The sequence below is a fragment of the Equus asinus genome, chromosome 8 (genome assembly GCF_041296235.1).
Source record: "Equus asinus isolate D_3611 breed Donkey chromosome 8, EquAss-T2T_v2, whole genome shotgun sequence".
Classification (NCBI taxonomy): Eukaryota; Metazoa; Chordata; class Mammalia; order Perissodactyla; family Equidae; genus Equus; species Equus asinus.
The window spans coordinates 94,457,226-94,479,791 of NC_091797.1; the positions used below are offsets into that span (position 1 = coordinate 94,457,226).

Below are 22,566 nucleotides of genomic sequence, written 5' to 3' on the forward strand. Positions count from 1 at the left end.
TCAGCAGAAATGACACCCACTGCAATCAGTGAGGCCCCGGTGTGAAATTCAATACTCTCTGGAGAGATCGAAAGGAGCAAAACTCCCTCATGAGGGCATCCTCTTCCGAGAGTGGGTGAGAAGCGCGATTTCATCTCAAGAACCCACACTAGTGGCCATTGCCTGCCATCGCCTTGGCTCCTCCCCTGTAACTGCCTCCTCTCTCAGGTGAGGACCAGTCCCAGAGGCCCAGCTCATGGATGTCTAGAGACACACTCCAGTCCAGATCCCTTCTGTCCCCTTCCCCAAGCAAGTGATTTCTCAGGTTATTGAGGGCTCATTCTTGAGATTCTCCATCTCACAGGGCCCAGGTCTCAGGTGCTCTGTCCCAGTTACCTTCCTCTTCTGTGTCCTGGAGCTGGGAAAAGAGTGAGCCTGACAAAAAAGTGAACACCTGACTCTCATACAAGTAGAGAGTGAGCCATGTAGAATATTTTATTCACCTCATACATTAGTGAGGAGACCAGTACACGGTAATGATTGGTCAAAGAGCATAGCAAAAACCAAAGTACTTACATTCCACCAGGAATAGGACCTTTGGAGCAAAGTCTTTGAGTGTTGGAGACACACTGCTAAATCTCTAACAGGGAGGGATCACATACAAGGAAAGAATCTGTGTCCTGCACAGAAGGGGACCTGCCTGCATGGGGCCTGTCACTGCTCTGCGCTTCATCCTGATCTAAGAGGAGTTTGTATACGAGACACACCCTCAGTCCTCCCCACTGAACAGCTAAAGGAGTTGTGGACAGACTCACTCCTGAAGAGTCTGAGTAGAGACTGCCCTGAGGGGATGTGGAGGCTACACAGGAGCCAGCTGGCCTGACCCTAACACAGGGGGACAGTGGACAGAGCAGTGGGGATGGGGGAACTGTCTGCTGGGCTTCGGTCACCCTGAAACACAATAGTCAGTCTGGGCCTGGACACCAGGGGGCGCTCAGTGCTCATTCCTCAGCTTTCCGTGAGGGTTCACAGCTGTGACCAGCCACCTAGCACTGCCTGGTGCCCTCTGCTCAGGGCTCACAGCTGTGAACACCCCACCCCAGGGCCACCCTTAGGAAGTGGCACCTGAGCAAAGGCCAAGTTTGAGATCAGAAAGCTGGGGGTTGTGATTTGCATGTGAGGGCCCTCCCTCTCTCAGAGTATGAAGAAGGGGTGGGAGAGATCAGGGGGAAGCTCTGCTTCAGCTGTGGGGCCACAGAAGGCAGGACTCAGTGAAGATCTCCACCATGGCCTGGTCCCCTCTCCTCCTCACCCTCATCGCTCTCTGCACAGGTGACTAGATATGGGGACAAGGGAAGGGGTCTTGGGAAGATGCGTGGGACCCTGCTTTCTCTCTTTGTCTCTAGTCCATTGAATCACCATCTCTGTGTCTCTCTCATTTCCAGGATCCTGGGCCCAGTCTCTGACTCAGCCCGCCTCAGTGTCTGGGACCCTGGGCCAGACAGTCACCATCTCATGCTCTGGAAGCAGCTCCAACATTGGGTATAGTAGTAGTTATGCAAGCTGGTACCAACAGATCCCTGGAACAGCCCCCAAACTCCTCATCTATGCTACTAACAAACGAGCCTCAGGGGTCCCAGATCGATTCTCTGGCTCCAGGTCTGGCAACACAGCCACCCTGACCATCTCTGGGGTCCAGGCTGACGACGAGGCCGATTATTACTGTGGTTCCTATGACAGCAGTGGTAGTAGTGACACAGTGCTGCAGGCCTGTGGGGAAGTGAGACAAAAACCTGCTGTCCCCTCAGTGATGGGGCTTGCCTGTGCAGCCCCCACTCCTCGACCATGTCAGCTGCTTCCTTTGTTTGTGTGTCCAAAAGCAGCTCTGATACTCAGTTCAGGGAACTTTCTCTTGAACATGTATGCTCATGCTCTCAATGTCTGCCCCCACAACTTGTCCTTGGTTTCAACCCATTTTCTGTTTTTGCCTAATCGAGCAGACATTCCTGGATGCTGGGGCAGGCTGCCCTGGGGACAGAGTCCACCAGGGGTGTGTGAGTCTGCCAGGGTTGCCATAACATAATACCACAGATGGGGCAGATTAACCAACAAACATGTGTTTCCTCACAGTTCTGCAGGCTGGAAGTCCAAGATCAAGGTGCTGGCAGGTTTGGTTTCCCTTTGGCTTGCAGAAGGCTGGGTCCTTGCTGTGTCCTCACAGGGCCTTTTCTCTGTGCACTCACCCCTGGTTTTCTTCCTCTTCTTATAAACACACCAGCCCCACTTGTTAGGGCACCACCCTTATGACCTAATTACCTTAATTACCTCCTTCAATGCCTTATCTCCAAAGACAGTCACAACAGGGTTAGGGTCTCAGCATAGGGTTTTGAGGGACACAGTTCAGCCCATATCAAGAAGTCAGGGCAGAAACAGGGAAACAAAGTCCAGCTGTGTTTGACTCAGGCTAGTTGACTCTCCAGATTATGTGCATCCACACCGTTTACTGAACACCTACTATGGGTCAGACTTGGGTGAAGGGGCTCAGGATAGTAGGTGGACAAGACAGGAAGGGTCTCCATGCTCAGGGTGGTGCCACTGTCTGGGGGAAGAGAGAGTACAAACGAGCAAAAGACACTGTACAGCATAGATGTCCTGGGAGAGTGAGGAGGGGTGAGCCTGGTGGGATGGAGATGGGAGCATTAGAGGGGTTGTCAGGGGATCAACAGAATCTGATTTGTTTATGAGGCCCAAGTGCTGCATAGAAACTGAAGGAGGAGGAGGTTTGGATGTAGGGAGGGACTAGGTAGGAACTGGGGACCATACAAATGTTAGACGATGGGTCTGGTTAATGGGTGGAGCAGGTGGGATAGAGAAGAAAATTCAGATAACCAATGGCTTAGAGGAAGGAGGTATTGAAGTATGGGGTTGGGAAAAAGAGCGACTGAGGCTGGCTGTTGGGAACAGTGTGGGTTGTGGGTGAGTCAATCAATTGAGACAATGTGATGGCGCCATCTGATTGAGGCTGGATTTTTTGACGCTGACATTTTCAAGAGATATGATCAGCTCTGACAAATGGGACTAGTCGTTAGGAATTCTAGTAATGCACATCTCTAGTTTACTCTCGTCTTACATTTGATAAAAACTTCACCTGTGCCTGTTCAATTTCAGCACATTTTTAGAGGGAAAGTACATGAAGCATGAACTTAGTCCCTTTGTTCTCAATGCTGCCATCATATTAGAAACTTTCCAGTTATTAAAAGCCAGAAAATGACACTTTCTACCAGATTACTTAATCTGAACCTCGTTAGTGGGATTCTGTAACGGGTTCATGTTTAAATGCTTCTAAAGGGTTATTTTATGCAAAAAGGATTGATAATGCCTACTTGGCTTCCCTTCTCATTTACTTGAGGAAGAAAATCAACCAACAAGACAGGACAGGTTGAAGAAACCAAGACTTGGCTCCAGATGGGACCTCGGGCCTCAGAGCAGGGGGTCTGCTCTCCCACCAGGCAAGGTCACGGCACATGGTCCACACATCTTGATACCAGTCATCCCCTGTGGGGACTGGAAGGCTGTGTTGGGAAGCAGGTGGTAGGATGGGGTCATGTCCCAGGCCGGCAGAGTCTAGCAGGAGAAATCAAGAAAACTCTCGTAGAAACCAAAGAGTGATGGACGCAACTAAAGGAAGACAACCCCTCAGCACAGTGATTAGGAGGAGTTTGGCAATGCTTTACCCTGGAATAAAGAGAAAATAGTGGATGGACGGGTGTGGCTCCCTCCTGGGCACTGGACAGTTTCCTTGTTGGGCAGGGTTGGCCCTGGGCCAGATCTGATAAGGGCTGTACTGAGACAGAAGTCTGCTTCAGGGTCCAGAACTGGTGCCTGTCCCAAGGCCTGCTTGTTGTGACTTTGATGGGCATGTTCCCAGCCCATTTCCTGGGCAGGCAGGAGTGCCCACAGACTGGTTTGCACAGGACTGGGGCCAGGGCACAGAGCTGCCTCCAGATTCCCAGTCAGACTGAGGACAGCAGGCCTGCCCCCAGGGGCACTGATGGGCATGTGTCTTGTCTGCTGCCTGGATGGGCAGGATTGCTCCTGTACTGTGGCTAAGAGGGGCTGGAACTGGATCAATGGCTGCTTCACCGTTCACAGCCAGGGACATGGTTGTCAGGGCTGCTAACTGAGGCATGGGCAGGAGTGACTCCTGCTGGGTCTCTGGCCAAGTGGTGCAGGTGGCAGGAAGAAGGCAATAAAGTGATTTGCCATGTCCCCAGGGGGATGGTGTTGTTCTGGGCCTGTTGCCAGGACCCCCTGACCATGGGCCTGCCTTCTCAGACACCACTCCTCAGCCTTGAGTTCCGTCAGGATTTAACAGTCTCCTACCTGGATCCAGAAGCTCCCAAAAAGGCACTTTTGTCAATGGATGGCTGCCAAATCATGGTTGCTGAGTGGGGACACGAGTGGAGAGCCTCTTATTCCATCATCTTGCTGAGGTCACTCGCCTGTCAAGGAATATTCTAAAATTTTAGGTAACTTATTTTATTTTGTTCTCTTATGGTTAGTAATTTTTGTGTTCAACCTAAGATGTCTTTGCCTATTCCAAAGACATGAAGATGTGACTATATTTTTTCTTAGAACTTTTATGATTTTAGCTTTTATATTTATGACTATGATTCAAATCAAATTGAGTTTTACATATGGGATGAGGCAGTGGTCAGTGTTCACTATTTCCATACCACTGGCTTGTGATCCATTAACGAAAAACCAGTGATCATTTCAACAGAAAAAGATTGATAAAAAATCGAACCTTGTTTGTGATTTTGAAACAATCTCTCAGGAAACTGGAATCAACGGGAAGTCCCATTACCTGATGGAAGACAGGAAAATAAATAAATCAACTAAAATAATCATTCTAAGTCATTTTATATTAGAATTTCTCCATTCAAAACGGAGATAAAACAAACATCATGTGTCAAAGAAGCGATGTCTTAGAATTGCTGAGAGCAGCGCCCTTGGTCCTGCAGAGGACGTTCTAGATTGCGAGCTGCCCCATATTCAGGGAAGCCCTTGTCGGTCACAGTTTTCAAATGAAATGCTCATGAGGAACAGTCCTACAGGCTGTCATGTGTCACACCTTTACAGATTCTCATAGAAAAGATGTTCTTGAATTCAAATGCTACAAAATCTCTTCTTACAATGGTTTATCCTGGATGTCTGTCTCAATCCAAGGACAATACTTCACAAACCAAATTGGAAATAGGAAACATTTAAATAAAAAGTAATAACACGATATACATCCACTTCTCTGGGGAATGTAAACAGGGTCAACTAAGCAGAAAAAAAAATGATGATAAGTATCATAATTGTGTCCTTTGTTCAGTATTTCTATCCTTAAATTTTATTTAAGAGAGTATGCATACTGGGGGTTCAATTTATGTTTGCAGATTTCCTTGTAAATTATTATAATACAAACACATTATTGCTCCTGTAAGTATCTCCAGCAGGTGATGTGTGAGCCTGGTCCTGAAGGAAGGGGACAGCGGTGGGACAGGAGGACCAGAAGTGCTCAAAGAGAATGAGGCACTGGGGTTGAGGGTTAAGTATCCTCTTATCAAAGGAGCCCCACTTGTGCTTTTGTACAGGCTCCTGGGGAGAGGTGAGGCAGGAAGGGGGAAAAATGTTGGCCACACACACAGAGAGACTTTGAACGTGACACTCAACAGCTTTACATAATCTTGATGGGGAGAGATACTTTGGGAAAGTTTTAAGCACGGAGGTGCCTTTATCAGATACATGTGTTTCCAATATCACTCTAAGTACAGAGTAAAGAATGGGATACAGTGGCCAAACTGTGGGACGAGGCCACACTGAGAGACTCTGCAAGGTCGGGGGAGCAGGGCTGGGCTCCTGTACGAGGCTCCTGGAATGGCGCAGAGCCGTGTGCAGTTGAGGGGAGGCTGTGGACCGAGTGCAGAGAATCTCACTGTCCACGTCCTGAGGGAGGTGATGGGCTCTCAGCCAGCACGAGCAGGCTCCAGATGCCCAGACGAATTCTGTGAGTCTGTGCACTGCGTGTTTCTCCTGCTGGGATCTAGTCACCATGTTAACAGGAATTTCCCCCTGTTATGTCACTGTAATATCTACAAAGCCCAGAAACTGTGGCACAATGGGCAAAGTCAGCACATATTTGTTAGAAGAATATTTGAATTCTCCTGAATTGCACACCTTGGTGAAAGCAGATCTGAGGCAAAGATAATGATTTCTCCTTTCTGGATATTTTGACTCTGGAGCTCTGAGTCGAATTAACAGGAAATGTTAAGTAATAACGGTGATCTTATTGTCTATAGAACAGAAGAGATACATGCACTTGACCCTGGGGATATGGACTGCACTCCATAGATTTATGCAAAGGAAGAGGAGAAGGATGCAATGGGCCTGCAGGGACTGAGGAAAGAAACCACGGGGAGCAGGTGGATGAGGGACAAACTGTGAGCACAGGTGACAAGCTCCAGGAGCAAATAAACTGCAGAGTGTTTGTGAGCTGGATGGATGTCTCATAACATTTCACGTAGGAACATGTAAGATAGACATTCGTCAACTAGATGCTAAATATAGAGCTCTTGATCCAGCACAAGACCAATGACATTCTAATACTCAACTTTGTAACCCCGAAACCTACAAAGGACATTAGGGGAAAACGTGTGAGGAAGAATGATGGGTTGGTAAGGTCTGTGTCCATAGATGAGACGGTTCTGAACAGGGAGAGATGGATGAAGGAAGCCAACAAATTAGGGTCTAAGACTTTCTCTGCCGGGTTGGACTTTATTCTAACACAAGATGGCGTGATGGGAGCTGCACAGCTCAAATATTAGAATTCATTGTGCTTCTTTGATTTCTCATTAGCACAGCAAATAGACTACCTAAAGATTGGAGTTTAAGATGCAAATAAGGTTATGTGAGTTTATTTGTAATTCATTGCTTTAATGGACAAGTGATGGAACACTGAAAATGGATGTGCTCTCTAAACCACATAAAAATGAAGGGATAGGCTGTTTGCAACATCTTCTCTGGGAGTGGAAACACCTTAACTTCCCATTTCTGTACACTTTTTCACCTTCCATTTTGTACTCCCTAATGAGTGAGATAGAAGTGTCATCACCTCCAGTGTAGGTGAATGCCATCACCAAATGAGCAGATGGTGGATGTGTGAATAGAGGCAGCGATCTCTATTAACACGTGCGAAAAACAGCTGGGCTTTCAGGGCTTTGGGCCATGGTGAGGGGTATTTCTTGTGACCAGGAGGGGACACTGCAGGACAGCGCTGTGGTACCTACGCAGCTGATCTGTGAGGACCATTCATTCAAAGGAGTCTGGGCCTGAGAGCTGGACCCTGTGCTCCCTGATGGGGACTCAGCAGCTGGGTCCTCTCAGTCCTGGCAGAGTCCCCTGAGCAGAGACCTTTGTCACAGCAAGTGCTTCCGCACAGGGCTCTCCCAAGAGGTGAAGCCAATCTCCATTCTCCTTGTGTGTGGTGTTAGCTGAACTCCAGCACCAGGGCTCAGGGAGGGGCTGGGCAGGCACTGGCTGGAAACCCATTTGCATGGACAGCCACTCTTGTGGCAGAGGGTGGAGAAGAAACGGAGGCCTGGGGCAGACCAGCCCCACTGTAGGGACCAGGGGCTGTGTGCAGCATGGCCTTGACTCCTTTCTTCCTTGCATGTCTTTCTCACTTCACAGGTGGGGACAGGCCTCAGAGACTCAAAGCAGCCCACAGTCTGTGTCAGCCTCTCTCACTCAGAATCTGAAGCAGCTCAACACTGGTCTCTTCCCCAGCACCCACATGTGTCTGCAGGTTCCCTCTCCCAGCCTGTGTCCTCCCTCTCCGTTCCCTCTAAACCTCTATGAGACTCACCTGCACCATGAGCAGGGGCTTCACTCTCGGTACCTTCTGGCTATTTTGGTACCAGCAGAAGCCAAGGAGTCCTCCCAGGTGTTTACTTACATTCCACTCACATTCAGATGAGCACCAGGGCTCTGGGGGTCCCCAGGAAATTCCCTGGATCCAATGATGCATCAGCCAATGCTAGGGTTTTGCTCATCTCTGCATTCCAGGTTAGGCTCACTAGGACACATCATGGCCACCCAAAGGCTGTTACAGTGCTTCCCACTCATGTGGAGTGAGACAAAATCCTCCCCATTGCTCTGCTCTGCTCACAGTAGAAGCCTGGGGGTTTCCTGCACCTCTGCTAACACTGGGTGGGCTCTCAGGTCTGCACAGACAGAGCCTCACAGACATTCCTCAGTCCTGGGCCAGAGACTCTCAGGGCATGGCCATGACCGGGGCAGCAGAGACACTGGCCCCATAGACACCATCATGTGGGTGACCATAGTTCACATCCCAGCTCCAATAAAGACTGAATCTTTGCGTGCTCACCTGTGTAAAGGAACTCAGGATCGTCTACGCAATGGATTGTGGGAAGATTAAAGAAATCACTACATGAACTCGCCACAGTATGTGGCCCAGACCAGCTGCTCTGATCTTTGTCAACACTAACTCAGCCTATTCCAGGCCAAGACACTCCAGGAATGTTCTCTTCCTGTTCCTTCCCTGACTCCTGCTCCTCCCCTTTCCCCCATTCTCAACACTGACCCATTAAGGAAGGACATTAAAAGAGAAATTGTTTTTCATTTGGGGAGATCTGAATTGAAAACCTGAGGCTTCCAAATATGAGACATGCATCATGGGCATGCTTCTGAATTTCTCTTTGTGTCAATGACATTATCTGTAACCAAGGAGGTGAAAGACATACATACTGAAAACTGTAAGACATCATCGAAAGATACTGCAGAAGACATAAAGAAACGGGAAAGATACTCTGTGCTCACGAATTGGGAGAATAAACGTAGTTAAAATGTCTATATTTTAAGCAATCTACAGATGTAATGCAATCCCAACCAGAATCCAAATGACGAGGCCGGCCCGGGGGCTCAGCGATTAAGTGCGCACATTCCGCTTTGGCTGGGCAAGGTTCACCGCTTCGGATCCCGGGTGAGGACATGGCACCACTTGCCAACCATGCTGTGGTGGGTGTCCCACATATAAAGTAGAGGAAGATGGGCACATATGGTAGCTCAGGGCCCGGCTTCCTCAACAAAAAGAGGAGGATTGGCAGCATTTAGCTCAGGGCTAATCTTCCTCAAAATAAATAAATAAATAAATGAAAGAATCCAAATGACATTTTTCACAGAAATAGAACAAAGAATCATAGAATTTATATAGGACAACAAAAGACCCCCCTGAAAAGCCAAAGCAATTATGAGGAAAAAGTACAAAGCTGCAGGCATCATATTCCCTGACATTTAAATATACTATCCAATAAAGTAACATACACACTTTGTACTGGCAGGAAAATGAACACACAGATCAATGGAACAGTATCGAGAGCCCAGAAATAAAACCACGTGTCCATGGACAGCAAATCCTTGACAAAGTTTCGAGGAGATTCAGTAGAGAAAGAAAGGCTCTTCAATAAGTGTTGTTGGGCAAACAGGGCAGCGAAAGGTCAAAGAATGAAAGTAGGCCATTGTCTCGCACCATACACAGAAATTAACTCGTACTGGATTTAAGACTTGAATCCAAGACCCGAAACCATAAACTCCTAGAAGAAAACACAGGCAGTATGGTTTTTGACTTCAATCTTAGTGGTATCTTTTGGACACAATGTCTTCTGAGTCAAAGGAAACAAATATATAAAATAAACAAATGGGACTATATCAAACCAAAAAGCTTCTTCAAAGCAAAGAACACCATCAACGAGACAAAAAGATAATCCACAAACTGGGATAAATTATTTGCGAATCATGTATACGATAAGCGGTTCATTTCCAAAATATATAAAGAACTCATACAAGTCAACAACAACAAAATAAACATGCAGACCAAAAAATGGATGGAGGATATGAACAGACATTTTTCGAAAGAAGATATACAGATGGTCAACAGGCTCATGAAAAGATGTTCGACAAACCTAATTATTGGGGAAATACAAATGGAAACTAAAATGAGATATAACTTCACACTCGTCAGAATGGCTATTATTAAAAAGACCAGATGTATGTGTTGGAGAGGATGTGGAGAAGAAGGAACCCTCGTACACTGCTGGTGGGAAAGCAAACTGGGGCGGTCACCAGGGAAAACACTCTGGAGATATCTCAAAGAGTTAAAATAGAAATACTTTATGATTCAGCTATTCCACTTCTGAGTGTTTATCCAAGCCCATGAAAACATGAATTCAAAAGATATATGCACTCTTATGTTCATAGAAGCATCATTCACAATAGCCAGTATTTGCATGCAATGTAAGTGGTGATCAGTGGAAGAATGGATAAGGAAGATGTGGTATATATGTACACAGTGGACTACTACCCAGTCATAAAAAATGACAAAGTTGTGCCATTTGTGACATAATGTATGGACACTGAGGGTATTATGCTAAGCTAAATAAATGAGACAGTGAAAGGCAAATACTGTATGAATTCGCTCATATGTGGAAGATAAACACACACATATGGATAATCAGGGGAGATTCACAGTTACCAGAGGGGAAAGGGGCAGGGGGAGGGTGAAAGGGGTAAAGAGGCTCTTGTGTATGGTCACAGACGGAAGCTAGACATTTGGTGGTGAACTTGATGCAGTCTGTACAGAAGCTGAAATCTAATAAGCTACATCTGAAATATACACAATGTCATAGACCAATGTGACCTCAATAAAATATTATTTTAAATTTACATAGTGTAATTTGTTACATTTTTCTGTATTGATTGAAAGTGTCTGTGTCCTATCTAAGAAAACTTTGTTTATTCCAATGACAAGAAGATGCTATTTTATAATTTTTCTAGCATCTTTATGATATTAGCCTTTATATTTACGACTAACTTGAATCAAATGAAGTCTCATATTTGGGATGAGGCTATGGTCAACGTTCATTGTTCCATACTATAACTCTGTGATCCATTAAATGAAGAACCATGATTATCCCAAGGGAAAAAAAATTTGATCCATAATTCAACACCTTTTGTGATTTTAAAACAATTTCTCAGGAGATTGGGAATAAAATGGAAGTTTCTTACCCTGTGATTAGACAGTAAACAAACAAAATCAAAACTAAATTTTCATGCTAAGTCATTGTCAAGGGTTCCATATTAGAAGTGCTCCATTACAAACTGGATAAAGAAACACGATGCGTTCAGGGAAGTAGCATTGTGGAAACTGTTACAATTTTAGCGTCCTTGGTGCTGCAAGGGGCACACAGATTACAGAGTTAGACCACACGCAGGGAAGACCAAGTCCAACACAGCTTTCAAATTAAATAATCATGAAGAACAGTTCTCCAGGCTCTCATTTCACAGAGCGTCATCATTAAGGACACTCTGAATTCAAATGCTACCAAATCTCCACGTCTCTCCACTTATCCTGGATGTCTGGCTCAATCCAAGGATGATAGTTTTCTCAAAGTTGGGAAGATTGAATGTTTGAAGAAACAGTAATCGCCTAATACACAACCACTGCTCTGAGGAGTGTAAATAGGTTCAATTAATAAGGAAAAATAATGACAGAAGGAATCATACTTGTATTCTTTGTTCAGTATTTCTATCCCTGAATTTTAGTTAAAAAACATGCACGCAGGTGGTTAAAGCTCTAGGTTTGGAAATTTGCTTGTAAATAATTATAGTAAAAACAAATTGTCGCTCCACTCAGTGTGGTCAAAATTCATCCAGCAGGTGATATGTGAGCCTGTCCTCAAGGAAGAAGGACAAGAGAGCAACAGGAGGACAAGAAAGTCCCCCAGAGGAGGGAACACTGTGGTCCAGGGTTAAGTGTCCCCTTTGCAAAAGAGACCTGCTTGTGCTTTTGTAGAGGCTGCAGAAGCGGGAGGTGAGGCAGGAGGCAGGGGAAGAAATGATGGCCATGTCGAGAGAGACCTTGGATGTGGCACCTAATATTTTTACTTCATCTTGATGAGCAGGGAATCTATGGAAGATTTTTAAGCAGGGTGGTGCCTTTATCAGACATGTGTGTTTGCAACATCCCTCTGAATACAGTGTAAAGAATGAAATATAGTGGACAAGATGGTGGATAAGACCGCACTGAGCGGCTCTGCATGGCCGGGTGAGCAGGGATGGGCACCTGCACTCAGGGACCTGGAACGGGCAGGGAGGGGTGAGGACCAGGGGAGACTATGGACACAACATCCAGCCCCTCAGTGTCCATGTGCTGGGGGAGGTGAAGCGTTCTTGGCATTCAGGAGTGGGCTCCAGATTCCCAGGGTGATAACTTCCCAGGGTGGTGTCAACCACGTGATGACATTCTTCTGTGACTCTGTTCACTGTGTGTTTCCCACACCAGGATCCAAGCTCCAAGTGAATAGAATTTTTCCCCTGTTCTGTCACTCTGTATCTACAGTGGCCAGAAAACTTCCTGGAATGGAAGACAGACACAACACATGCTTGTTGAATGAATATCTGAAATCTTCTGAATGGGAAACCTGGAAGAGGTGCAGATCTGAAGCTAAGATAATGATTTCTGCTTTTTGGACATTTTGAGTTTGAGATGTGAGCTGATTTGAGAGAAGATGCTGAGTAATAACCTTGATCTTACTGTCTGTAGAACAGGAGAGACAGTGCTTGAGTCCTCGGGAAGGCAACGAGTGAGACTGACTGGATTGAATGGGCTCCTGCAGCGAAATGGAGGGTGATGAGCCTGCAGGTGCTGAATAAAGAGCCCTCAGGGAGCAGGTGGATGGGGGAGCAAATGCTGAGCACAGGAGACAAGCTTCGTGAGCAAATAAACTGAAGACTATGGGCGAGCTGGGTGACTGTCAGACAACATTTCACTGAACAACATGTAAGACAGCCATTGCCAACAAGACGCTAAATATAGAACTCATGATCCAGCAGAAGATCAATGGTATTCTAATATTCAACTTTTTAACCACAAATCCGAAAAAGGACCCTAGTGGGAAGAGGTGTGAAGAAAGAATGCTGGGGTTGGTAAACTCTGTGTCCATAGAAGAGATGATTCTGAACAGGGAGAGATGGATGAAGGAAGCCAACAAATGATTATCTAAGACTTTCTCTCCCGGGTTGGACTCTATTCTAATACAAGATGGCGTGGTGGGAGCTGCACAGCTCGAATACTAGGAATCATTGTGCTTCTTTGACTTGTCACTTAGCTCAACAAGTAAATTGGCTAAAAAACTGGGGACTAAAACACCACAAAATGTATGTGAGAGTCCTTGGAATCATTGCTCTATTAAACAATTGATGGAACACTGAAAATGTATGCATATTCCAAAGCACGTGCAAATAAAGGGCTATGATGATTGCAGCATATTCTCCGGGGGCACGAACATCTTAAATTGTCATTTCTGTACATTTCTGAATCTTCCACAGACAGAGACTCCTTCTGGGAATAAGATCACCACAGTAATCATGCACAGTATATTGGAATCCCAAGTTCCAGGAATCAGACCATGGATGTGTGAACAGAGGCAGTGACCTGTTGACCTGCAGAACCAGATGGGCTCTCAGGGTTTTGGACCATGGTGAGGGGTGTGACCTGTGATCAGCAGGGGGTGCTGTGGGACTGCCCTGTGGTCCCTACACAGCTGCTTTGTGAGGACCATTCACTTAAAGGAGTCTGGGGCTGGGGGCTGGGCCCCGTGCTCACAGATGGGGACTCAGCAGCTGTGTCCTCTCTTGCCTGGCAGAGTCCCCTGAGCAGGGCCCTTTGTGTTGTCTCAGCAGGTGCTTCCTCCCAGGACTCTCCCAAGGGGTGAAGCCAACCTCCATCCTCCTCAGTGTGTGGTGTGAGCTGAGCTCCAGCACCAGGGCTCAGAGAAGGGGTGGGCAGTCACTTGATGGAAGCTCATTTGCATGAACAGCCCCTCCTGTGGCAGAGGGTGGAAAGGAAAATGAGGCCTGGGGCAGCCCAGCCCACTGTGGGGACCAGGGGCTGAGTGCACCATGGCCTGGACTCCTCTCCTCCTCATGCTCTTGTCTCACTGCACAGGTAGGGACAGGTCTCAGGGACCCAGAGCAGCGGACACTCGTGTCAGCCTCTCTGGCTCAGAATCTGAATCAGTTCAACTCTGGCCCCTGCCCCAGCACCCACATGTGTCTCTGCCTGCAGGTTCCCTCTCCCAGCCTGTGCTGACCCAGCTGCCCTCCCTCTCTGCATCTCCTGGAACATCAGCCAGACTCACCTGCACCCTGAGCAGTGACGTCAGTGTTGGCAGCTCTCTTATATTCTGGTACGAGCAGAAGCCAGGGAGCCCTCCGGGGTATCTTCTGAGTTTCTACTCAGACTCAGTTAAGCACCAGGGCTCCGGGGTCCCCAGCCACTTCTCTGGATCCAAAGACACCTCGGCCAATGCAGGGCTTCTGCTCATCTCTGGGCTCGAGGCTGAGGACGAGGCTGACTATTACTGTGCTACAGCTGATAGCAGTGGGAGCAGCTCTGGTTACTCACACTGTCTCAGACAACGAGGAAGTGAGACAAAAACCCCCAGGCCCACAGACCTTGGCTCTGAGGCTCTTTTCAGTGAGAAGCTCCTGTGGAGGCCTCTGGACAGGAGACTCCTCTGCAGCCAGATTTATCCATGAACTGAGGAAGGAGAAACGTGCAGGATGCACCTGTTACCTGAGCCAGCACAGGGCATCCCAGGATCACACAGACGATGAGGTCCCAGAGCCCAAGGGCACGTCCCACGGGGTCTGCAGGGAATGAGCAAGAATAAGTGCTGCTTCTGCTGAGAACAGGCTAAGTGCTGAGCGGTGTAACCACATCCATCCACACGTCAACGTCCGCATCTTGTTTCATAGACTGTGAGCCTGCATTACTCCTGACGTATCTACAGCTAATGTACTAATACTCACCCTGGTCACAGTCACATTTTCCTCTTTCTGAACCAGCCCACACACCAACTTGCTCACAACTTCTACAGAGCTTCACCGACAGCATCCCTCACGCGCATCCCTCCTGATCTCTCCTCTTCCCCTATGTAACCAGGGAGTTCAGATCCCTCCCTCTGGGTCATCGTGTTTTAACTCCATCTCCACGTGAGGTTTTCAGAGAAAACTGGAAATGTTCTTGCTGTCGTTTCCTTTCTCCAGAGGCTCCATCTCAAGGAAGGAAATTTAGCAGACGTTAGACCAGCAGGAAATCGCTTCATAATCTTATTCCTATTCGGATCCCACACTCTGGTTTTCTACTTCTCACCATCCTAAGTCAATCTCTTTATTAAGGCAATAAAATTACAGATTTTTTGTAAAAATGACTTGAACATTCAACGGTGCGTATTTGCACTTGGAAGCTATCGATTTATTTTTTCCCTCATTGAGAATTAACTGAGGTCTTACCCAGGGTGAGTCTTGAGTAATCCACAGCTGAAAGAATGAGTGCACATTTCAGAAATGACATTTTTCTTCTGCCTCAGAATCTCTGTTTCCAAAGAACTTTCTGGAAAGCACCTCAGACATACGACCGCTTTGCTCAGGTCAATGAAGTCCCATATATTAGCCCTTGTCCAAAGTAAAATAATGTCCCTTGATCATCCTCAGGGGGACATCTGGGAGCCACAGGGGCCCTGTGGGGCTGGCCATGGTGAGAGGAGCAGGAAGCTGGAGGCTGTGTGGTCACTCCTGTCCTGTGCCTCCTGAGACCTGAAGACCCTTTGGCTGCGGGCCTCGTGCCTCCATCCAGGTTCTGAAGATGGACGGGCATCTCACTCCACCGGACTTGTGCTCATGATTCAGAGGACTCATTAACACAGCTAATATGCACCAACTCCTCCTCCCTGTGTAAAGTTCATCCTCGTCCCAGGGAAGTGGCCTTTCAGTCACTTGTCCTTCTTAGCTTCAGGACCCTGGAGGGTCTTACAGAGAAGCAGCCCCTGGGAGGGATTTGCATGAAGAACCACCCTCAGGGTGTAGAGGGGACATATGAGGGGCTAGGGGACACTTGGATAGTGATCTGCCTCTGAGGGATTGAATTAATGGCTTTCTGAGAGCACAGGATGCATACTCTCTCGTTCTCTCTCTTTCTGTCTCTCTGTCTCTCACACACACTCACACACCCCTCTTATGCAGTTTCAGGGTTCTCTGTCCCTGCAGAAGTCAGGGGTCAACCTGTGCTGCCCCAGCCAGCCTCAGTGTCAGAATTTCCAGGAGGAAGAATCTCCCTCAACAGGAAAACCAGCAACATGGTGTGTAACTAGGAGGGGGTCCTCTTATCAGGGTCAGCCAGGAAATGCCCTGGACACGGGCTCTATGAGGAAGACTTTGATGCTCAGGTATCCCAGGATGAGTCTCTGCTCCCTGTCAGCAGCTCAGCCTCCCTGACCATCTCTGAAAGGCATTCTCCCTCTCTGTCTCTCTGTATATATACATTACTGTATCATTCTGTTGTTGGGAAACATTTCAGTTGTTGGGGTTATTTAAAACTTTGTTATTATAAGCCCCCAAAATTGCTGCTGTGAACATTCTTGGACATGTCTTCTGGTGGACATAAGCTTTCATTTCTGCTGGATGAATGCCTAGGACTGAAAATGCTGCTCACAGGGAGGGTGCATATTCAGCTTTAGTATATAATGCCACACGGTTTTTCCAATAATTTGTGTGAATTCTACTCCTAGCAGAAGTGTATTTGATTTCTATTTGCTCCACATTCTCACTAGCACATGGCATTGTCCATCTTCATATTCTTGGTGTTGTGGTATCTCCTTGTAGTGTTCATAGGCATGGCCTGGATATCTACTTCGATTGAGCACCTTTCAATGAGTTTACTGGCTCTCCCAACATCTTCATTTGTGAATGTCTGTCCCAGATTCTTGCCCATTTGGTTGGGTTTTCTGTTTTACTTCTTGGTTTGTACAAGTTCTTTGTAAATTCTGCATAGGAGCACGTAGTTAGCAGTGCATGTTGAGAATATCTGCTCCGAGGCTACGGCTTGACTTTTCACTCTGTTAACGGTGTCTTTTAATGAAGAGAACTTCTTATGATTTCAATGTAATGAAATGCATCAGTGTTTTCCTTTCTGGATGGTGCTTTTTGCCTTGTTTAAGAAGCATTTTTCTCCCCAAGGTTGTGAAGATTATTTCCTCTGTAGGCTTCTAGAAGCTTTGCTGTTTTGGATTTCATATTTGGATCTGCACCGAACTGGGATGGATTTTTGTGTATGGAGTGAACTATGGGGAGGGGAAAACTCAGTATTGTAAAGGCAGCAGTTCTCCCCATGTCGATCCATAGACTCAGTGCCATTCCAATCCCAACCCAATAGATCTCTTGTTGTTGTATGTGAGACCTGATAAACTGATTCTAAAATTTATAGGCAAATGCAGAAGGCTGAGAATAGCCAAGATAATGTCTCAGGGGAAAAAATGTCTTTTATTGATATGAAAACTATTATAAAGCTAAAGTAATTGAGACCATGTGATATTGGCACAAAGATAACCAATGGATCAAAATGGAGAGCTCTGAGCCAGCCCCACACATACACGAGGACATATGCTTTGTAACAAAGGTGGCCCCACAGAGCAGTGGGGAAAGACAACTCTTTCAATAAATTATGATGGGTCAATTGGACATCACATGGGAAAAACAAACATCTTCGGAGCTTCTACTTTGCACCCAACATGATGCCATGATACTCTCTTCTTACATGCTTGTGTCATGGGGACAATATTGATTGTAACATCACTGTTATATCTTTACAGATTTGCCACTCTCAATGTTCTTTACAATCTACCATTTCCACAACAACCCTAAGAAGCAGGCAAAGAAGACCTTGTTGGCCCTTTCATGGATGATGAAGCAGAAACTTGAAAGAGTGAGTGACTGACCCGGGGACTTTTAGCTACTGCTCGAGCCTCATCTGCTTGATTCCAAGCCTGGGACTCTTTCCAGTTCAAGAGGTCCTAATTCCCATTCCCAGGGGGAATCAGGGGAGCAGGGAGAAGTGGGCTATGATGGAGGTGGACTGGGAGTGGCTAGAGGTCAATAGCACCCTCCTCACACCAACCTGTGATGGGCTACTAGGCCAAGTGCCCCTGGACCTCTTCCTGAAGGAGGGTGCTCCATAAGACGGAGCAAGAGGGTGATGAGTTTTGGTGGGAAGAGGAGGGCCAGGGAAAGGGGCAGAGAGTCTGCCATTTGGAATAGCGACTGGGTTGGAGGCAGAAGAGCTGGGGCCTGATCCAAGCTCTGCCATGTACTTGCTGTGTGCCCTTGGACAAATGACTTTATCTCTCTGGGCCTCAGTTTCCTCATGTCTGAAGGGATTAATTTCAATGTCTATCAACTAATGTGGTTGTGGGAATTAATGGGAATTGTGCTTCTCTATTAGTGAGGACTCAACAATTATTGACAATCAATATTATTCAGATCATGTCTACTCTCTAATAAAAAGCAACAGCTTCCATTAATTGAACATTTACTTGTCTGTATCTCATCTAATCCTCACGATGACTCCAGGAAGTGGGTGTTCTTTATGTGCCCATGTTGTAGATGAGAACAGAGGCTCTGAGAGGTTGCAGCTGCCTGGGACAGAGCCAGGACTGAAGCCAGGCTGCCTGGACCTTTAAGGCCCACTGTCTCCTGCCTCTGTCCCTCTGGAGCTGTCACTCTAGGAGTGCTTTGCTCATGATGGGGAGTGGGTGAGGGGCAGGGACAGGTGGGAAGGAGTGTGTGACATCACTAGTCCCTGGACTCCAGGGAAAGGAATGGCTTCGTCTTCCAGGAGGGAGGCACAGGATGGGGAGGGAGGAGGGGCAGCCTCAGAGCAGGGTCTGCCCAGTGGTCCCTGGTGGGATGCACAAATCCCCAGCCTGGTCAGCTTCCTTTTGGGCCAGAGGTGTATCTCCATCTGGGATTGCTGGGCGGAAAGACTGGAGGAGCAGCCTTTGCAAAGGATTAGTAAGATACATTTTCCCAGCCCTCCCCATCTCCTGAGAGAGAACTGTGTCCATGGATTGATTCTGTTTATTCCAATTGTTTTAACATGGAGGTATAGAAAAAAGACTGGAAAGAACTATGGCAAGCTGCGGCTAATCATTATCTTGGGGTGGTGGGAATAGGGTTGATTTTTTTTCTGTCATACTTTTCATTATTTTCTGAATTATATGTGTTAGACAAGATTTAATCTTCTAATTGGGAAGACAATGTGCTCTAATAGAAGAAATGCAGTTACAAATTCTTGTTGCTAGTTCCAGTGAAGAATACTCTGCTAACGGCCACTTTAAAGCATCTCCTTGAGTCCCAAGCTTAACGGACACTGGTTTTGGAGTCACCATGTTCAGGTCCAAATCCCAGCTCTGCTACATTCCAGCTGTGCTAACTGGGGTGAGCCTCTTACCCTCTTGGGTCCCAGTTCTCTCATCTGAAAAGTTGAGAAGTAACGAGCTCCCTCCTGGGGCTGTTCGATGCCTTGAGATGATGTTTGGAAGCTGCATGGCCACGGGGCTGCACTCAGGACACTCTCACTCAGTGGTGGCTCCTATAACAGGCCACATCATTATATAGCCTCCTTTCCAAGAGAGCCACTTGGGACCCTTTGAAGGTGGCCATTACCTATCATCCCTACTTTACAGATGAGGATACGGAGGTTCAGAGTAGTGCTGAGACTTTCCCAAGGTCACAAAGCTCAGAAGGAGTCTTCTGAAACAGGCTCAGAGAGTATAAGTGATCAGCCAAGGCCACACAGCTTAAACCTACTGCCTCTTAAACAACAAATTCAATACTAGCTTGGCACTTTGCATAATCATCTCAGTTAATTCTTCAAGTAACCCTACAATGTGATTCTCTTCAGCGGATTTTACAGACAAGAAAACTCTGCAGCAGGCCTGGCACCCAGTCTGCCCAGCTCCCTGGGAGGTTGGGGCAGGAGCAGGTGGGATACAAGAAGGCAAGCAGTAGGCAATGCTGGGGCTCTGTGCAAGGAGTGTCAGGCCGGAGGCGCACTGCTGGCACCAGTGGTGGCTGCAGTGACTCAGAGAACTCAGGCTGGAGACCAGAAAGTCCAGGGGGTGAGAAAGGCTGCCAGGGAGGCAGTGAGCAAGCAAGAGGTGAGGAGGCAGAAGCTCTGCACCCAGATACACACAGCTCATGCCTGGTCTCACCGTTTCTAGTCATCAGTGGGGCCAGTGCCTGTGCGGGGTCTCATCATGGCTCAGGCACATTCAGTGCCACCCACCCACCCACCAGTATGCATGAGCTACAGGCTCCCAGGAGCTGGCTGTCTCTTCCTCTCTCCTCCCTTCACATCCCTGGCTGTCCAGCTTTTGTTGTGACTGCCTCCTACTCCCTGGCCACCTCTGTTGCCCCTGCTGCAATCCAGAATGCACACTCTTCCACATTCCCACTGGAGATGCAGAGGATGCCTCTTGCACCACACTTGGAGAAATAGCCCCTGAGCCCATCTGGAGGAGCTTGGTGGCAAGAAACGAAATCGAAACTCCATTTTCTTTGATGGCATGCAAGGAAATTTCCCGAAGACTAAACAGAGAGCATGTCGCCTACTCTCATTTCTTATCCTAGAAAACCCATGGTGCACAGCTTAGTGTGAACCTAATTAGATATGAAAATTATAGGGCGATCTCACTGGTAACATAGATGCTCACATTCTTCAGCATATCAGTTAGCAGAATCCATTGTGACCTGATGAAATTTCTCTGGACAGCCAGGGAGGAATTGGGCTGAAAAAAGGGCATTTGCAAATTCTCCTGGGAATAGCTGAAATGGATTATGGAGGGACTGCATATAGGAAGAGACAATGACTCATATGCACAAGCCCAATAACAGCCTTGGGCCATGGCGACGGTTTCTGACACACTTGGGAGAGGAAAAGGTGATTACAGGCCGTTCTGCAATAGGAAACATTGATATCAATGCCATGGTGGGAGCATACATCAACATCACCATTCTGGGATAAAACTCACAGCCCAAAGAAGCTCTTACCTGGGTCAGATGACATCCCCCAAGAGCCACCATGGGGTTGTTTCCTGCTCTCTGCTCCTTCCTGCATTGTCATGGGCCCTGGAGCCCTGGGTTCCTGTGCCATATCCAGGTCCCCAATCCCTCCGTTCACAACTGGTTACCAGGGCTGGTGAGGAGGTGGATGGGGGGGATCGTTTTAACAGGCACACAGTTTGTGTTTGGGATGACGAAAAAGTTCTGGAATTTGATAGTGGATATGGTTGCACAATGTTTTTGAATCTACTTAATGCCACTGAACTGTACACTCAAAAATGATTAAAATGGTACATTTTATGTTATGTGTCTTTTATGACAATTACAGGATTACTAGTTCACAATTCAAAACTACATTAAAAAAGTTATGCTCAAAAAGATGTTTCTGACCCTCATATAATTTATCCTATTCTGCCTCATCCTCATTAATAAAAATGTACACTAATTTCTGATATTATCAACTGAATTGTGTGCCACACAAAATTCATTTGCTGAGCCCCAACCCCCAATGGACAATGTTTGGGGACATATTTAAGGGAGGTATTAAGATTAGATGAAGCCATCAGGGTGGAGCTCTAGTCCAATGAGACTGTGGTCCTCATGAGAAGAGGAAGAGACCCCAGGGCTGTGTGTGCACGAATAACAGGCCATGTGAGGATGAGGGGACATGTGCCATCTGCAAGCCCAGGAGACATGAGTCAGTGCAAGTCAAACTAGTTTCCAGATTGGCCTTGGATGCCAGGCTCCTAGAACTGTGAGAAAATTAAATTTCTGTCATTTCAGGCACCCAGTCTGTGTTACTTTATTTTGGCAGCCCTTGTAGACTAATGCACTAGCTTATCATTCCATTATTATGTCGACAAAAATCTCTGGGGTACAAGCATTTAGTTAAGAGAACTTTGTTGCTCATACAGTTTGCAAATGGGGGAGATGTGGCCTTTGGCAGCAAACCAAAAATATGCTCATTTTGGTTGTCTTTTAAAGCCAACTGTCTTTTAGAAAAGTTTTTTTAAAAAGTTTTCTTTTAAAGAGACAATAAAGGACTCCTGATTTCATTCAGAAGCCTCAAAATACCAATTAAAATAGGTTTTCCATTGGTCGTGGGAAGTTTGATATTTTCTTGATTCTCATTGTGTGCGGAGATAAACTAATTTGGGGAGTTTTTAAGACACCCAAGGTGGCTAGTGCAATTCCAATTATCCCTGGTGACTTTTGTCCAGAGCATAAGATATTTACTTGACCAAAGGCCATAATTCTTAAACCTACACTCGGCCTGGGTACGGGAGGGCAGCTGATCAGCGGGGACTGTCTTTGAATGTGAATTTCCCATGTTGAGCTCAAGCAAACTTTATCTCACTGAACAGGGACTTCCTGCTGAGAACTTTACCTTATTGCAACAAGAAACAGGAGCAAGCATCCAAACAACCAGATGGGAACCCCACCCCCTTTCCTAGAACCTTAGCGAGGGACCCCTCAGGCAAACACCTTTCTGAGCCCTCTACATGAAAGTGCGGGAAGTCTTGGATGTGAGAAGACTTCTCCAGACATCTTGCAACACCATGG

At 46.9% G+C, this 22,566-nt stretch overlaps 1 long non-coding RNA gene across 2 annotated transcripts; it reads left to right on the top strand.

Annotated features, from left to right (window-relative positions):
- Positions 1-643: 643 nt before the first annotated feature.
- On the top strand, positions 644-17,768 carry LOC123287783 (uncharacterized). Of its 2 annotated transcripts, XR_011505575.1 has the most exons (3): positions 1,156-1,311; positions 1,425-4,508; positions 17,754-17,768. It is a non-coding gene; the product is annotated as an uncharacterized lncRNA (long non-coding RNA). The 2 variants fall into 2 exon arrangements; XR_011505576.1 differs by lacking the exon at positions 17,754-17,768 and having other exon boundaries at positions 644-1,311; positions 1,425-1,585.
- Positions 17,769-22,566: the final 4,798 nt, after the last annotated feature.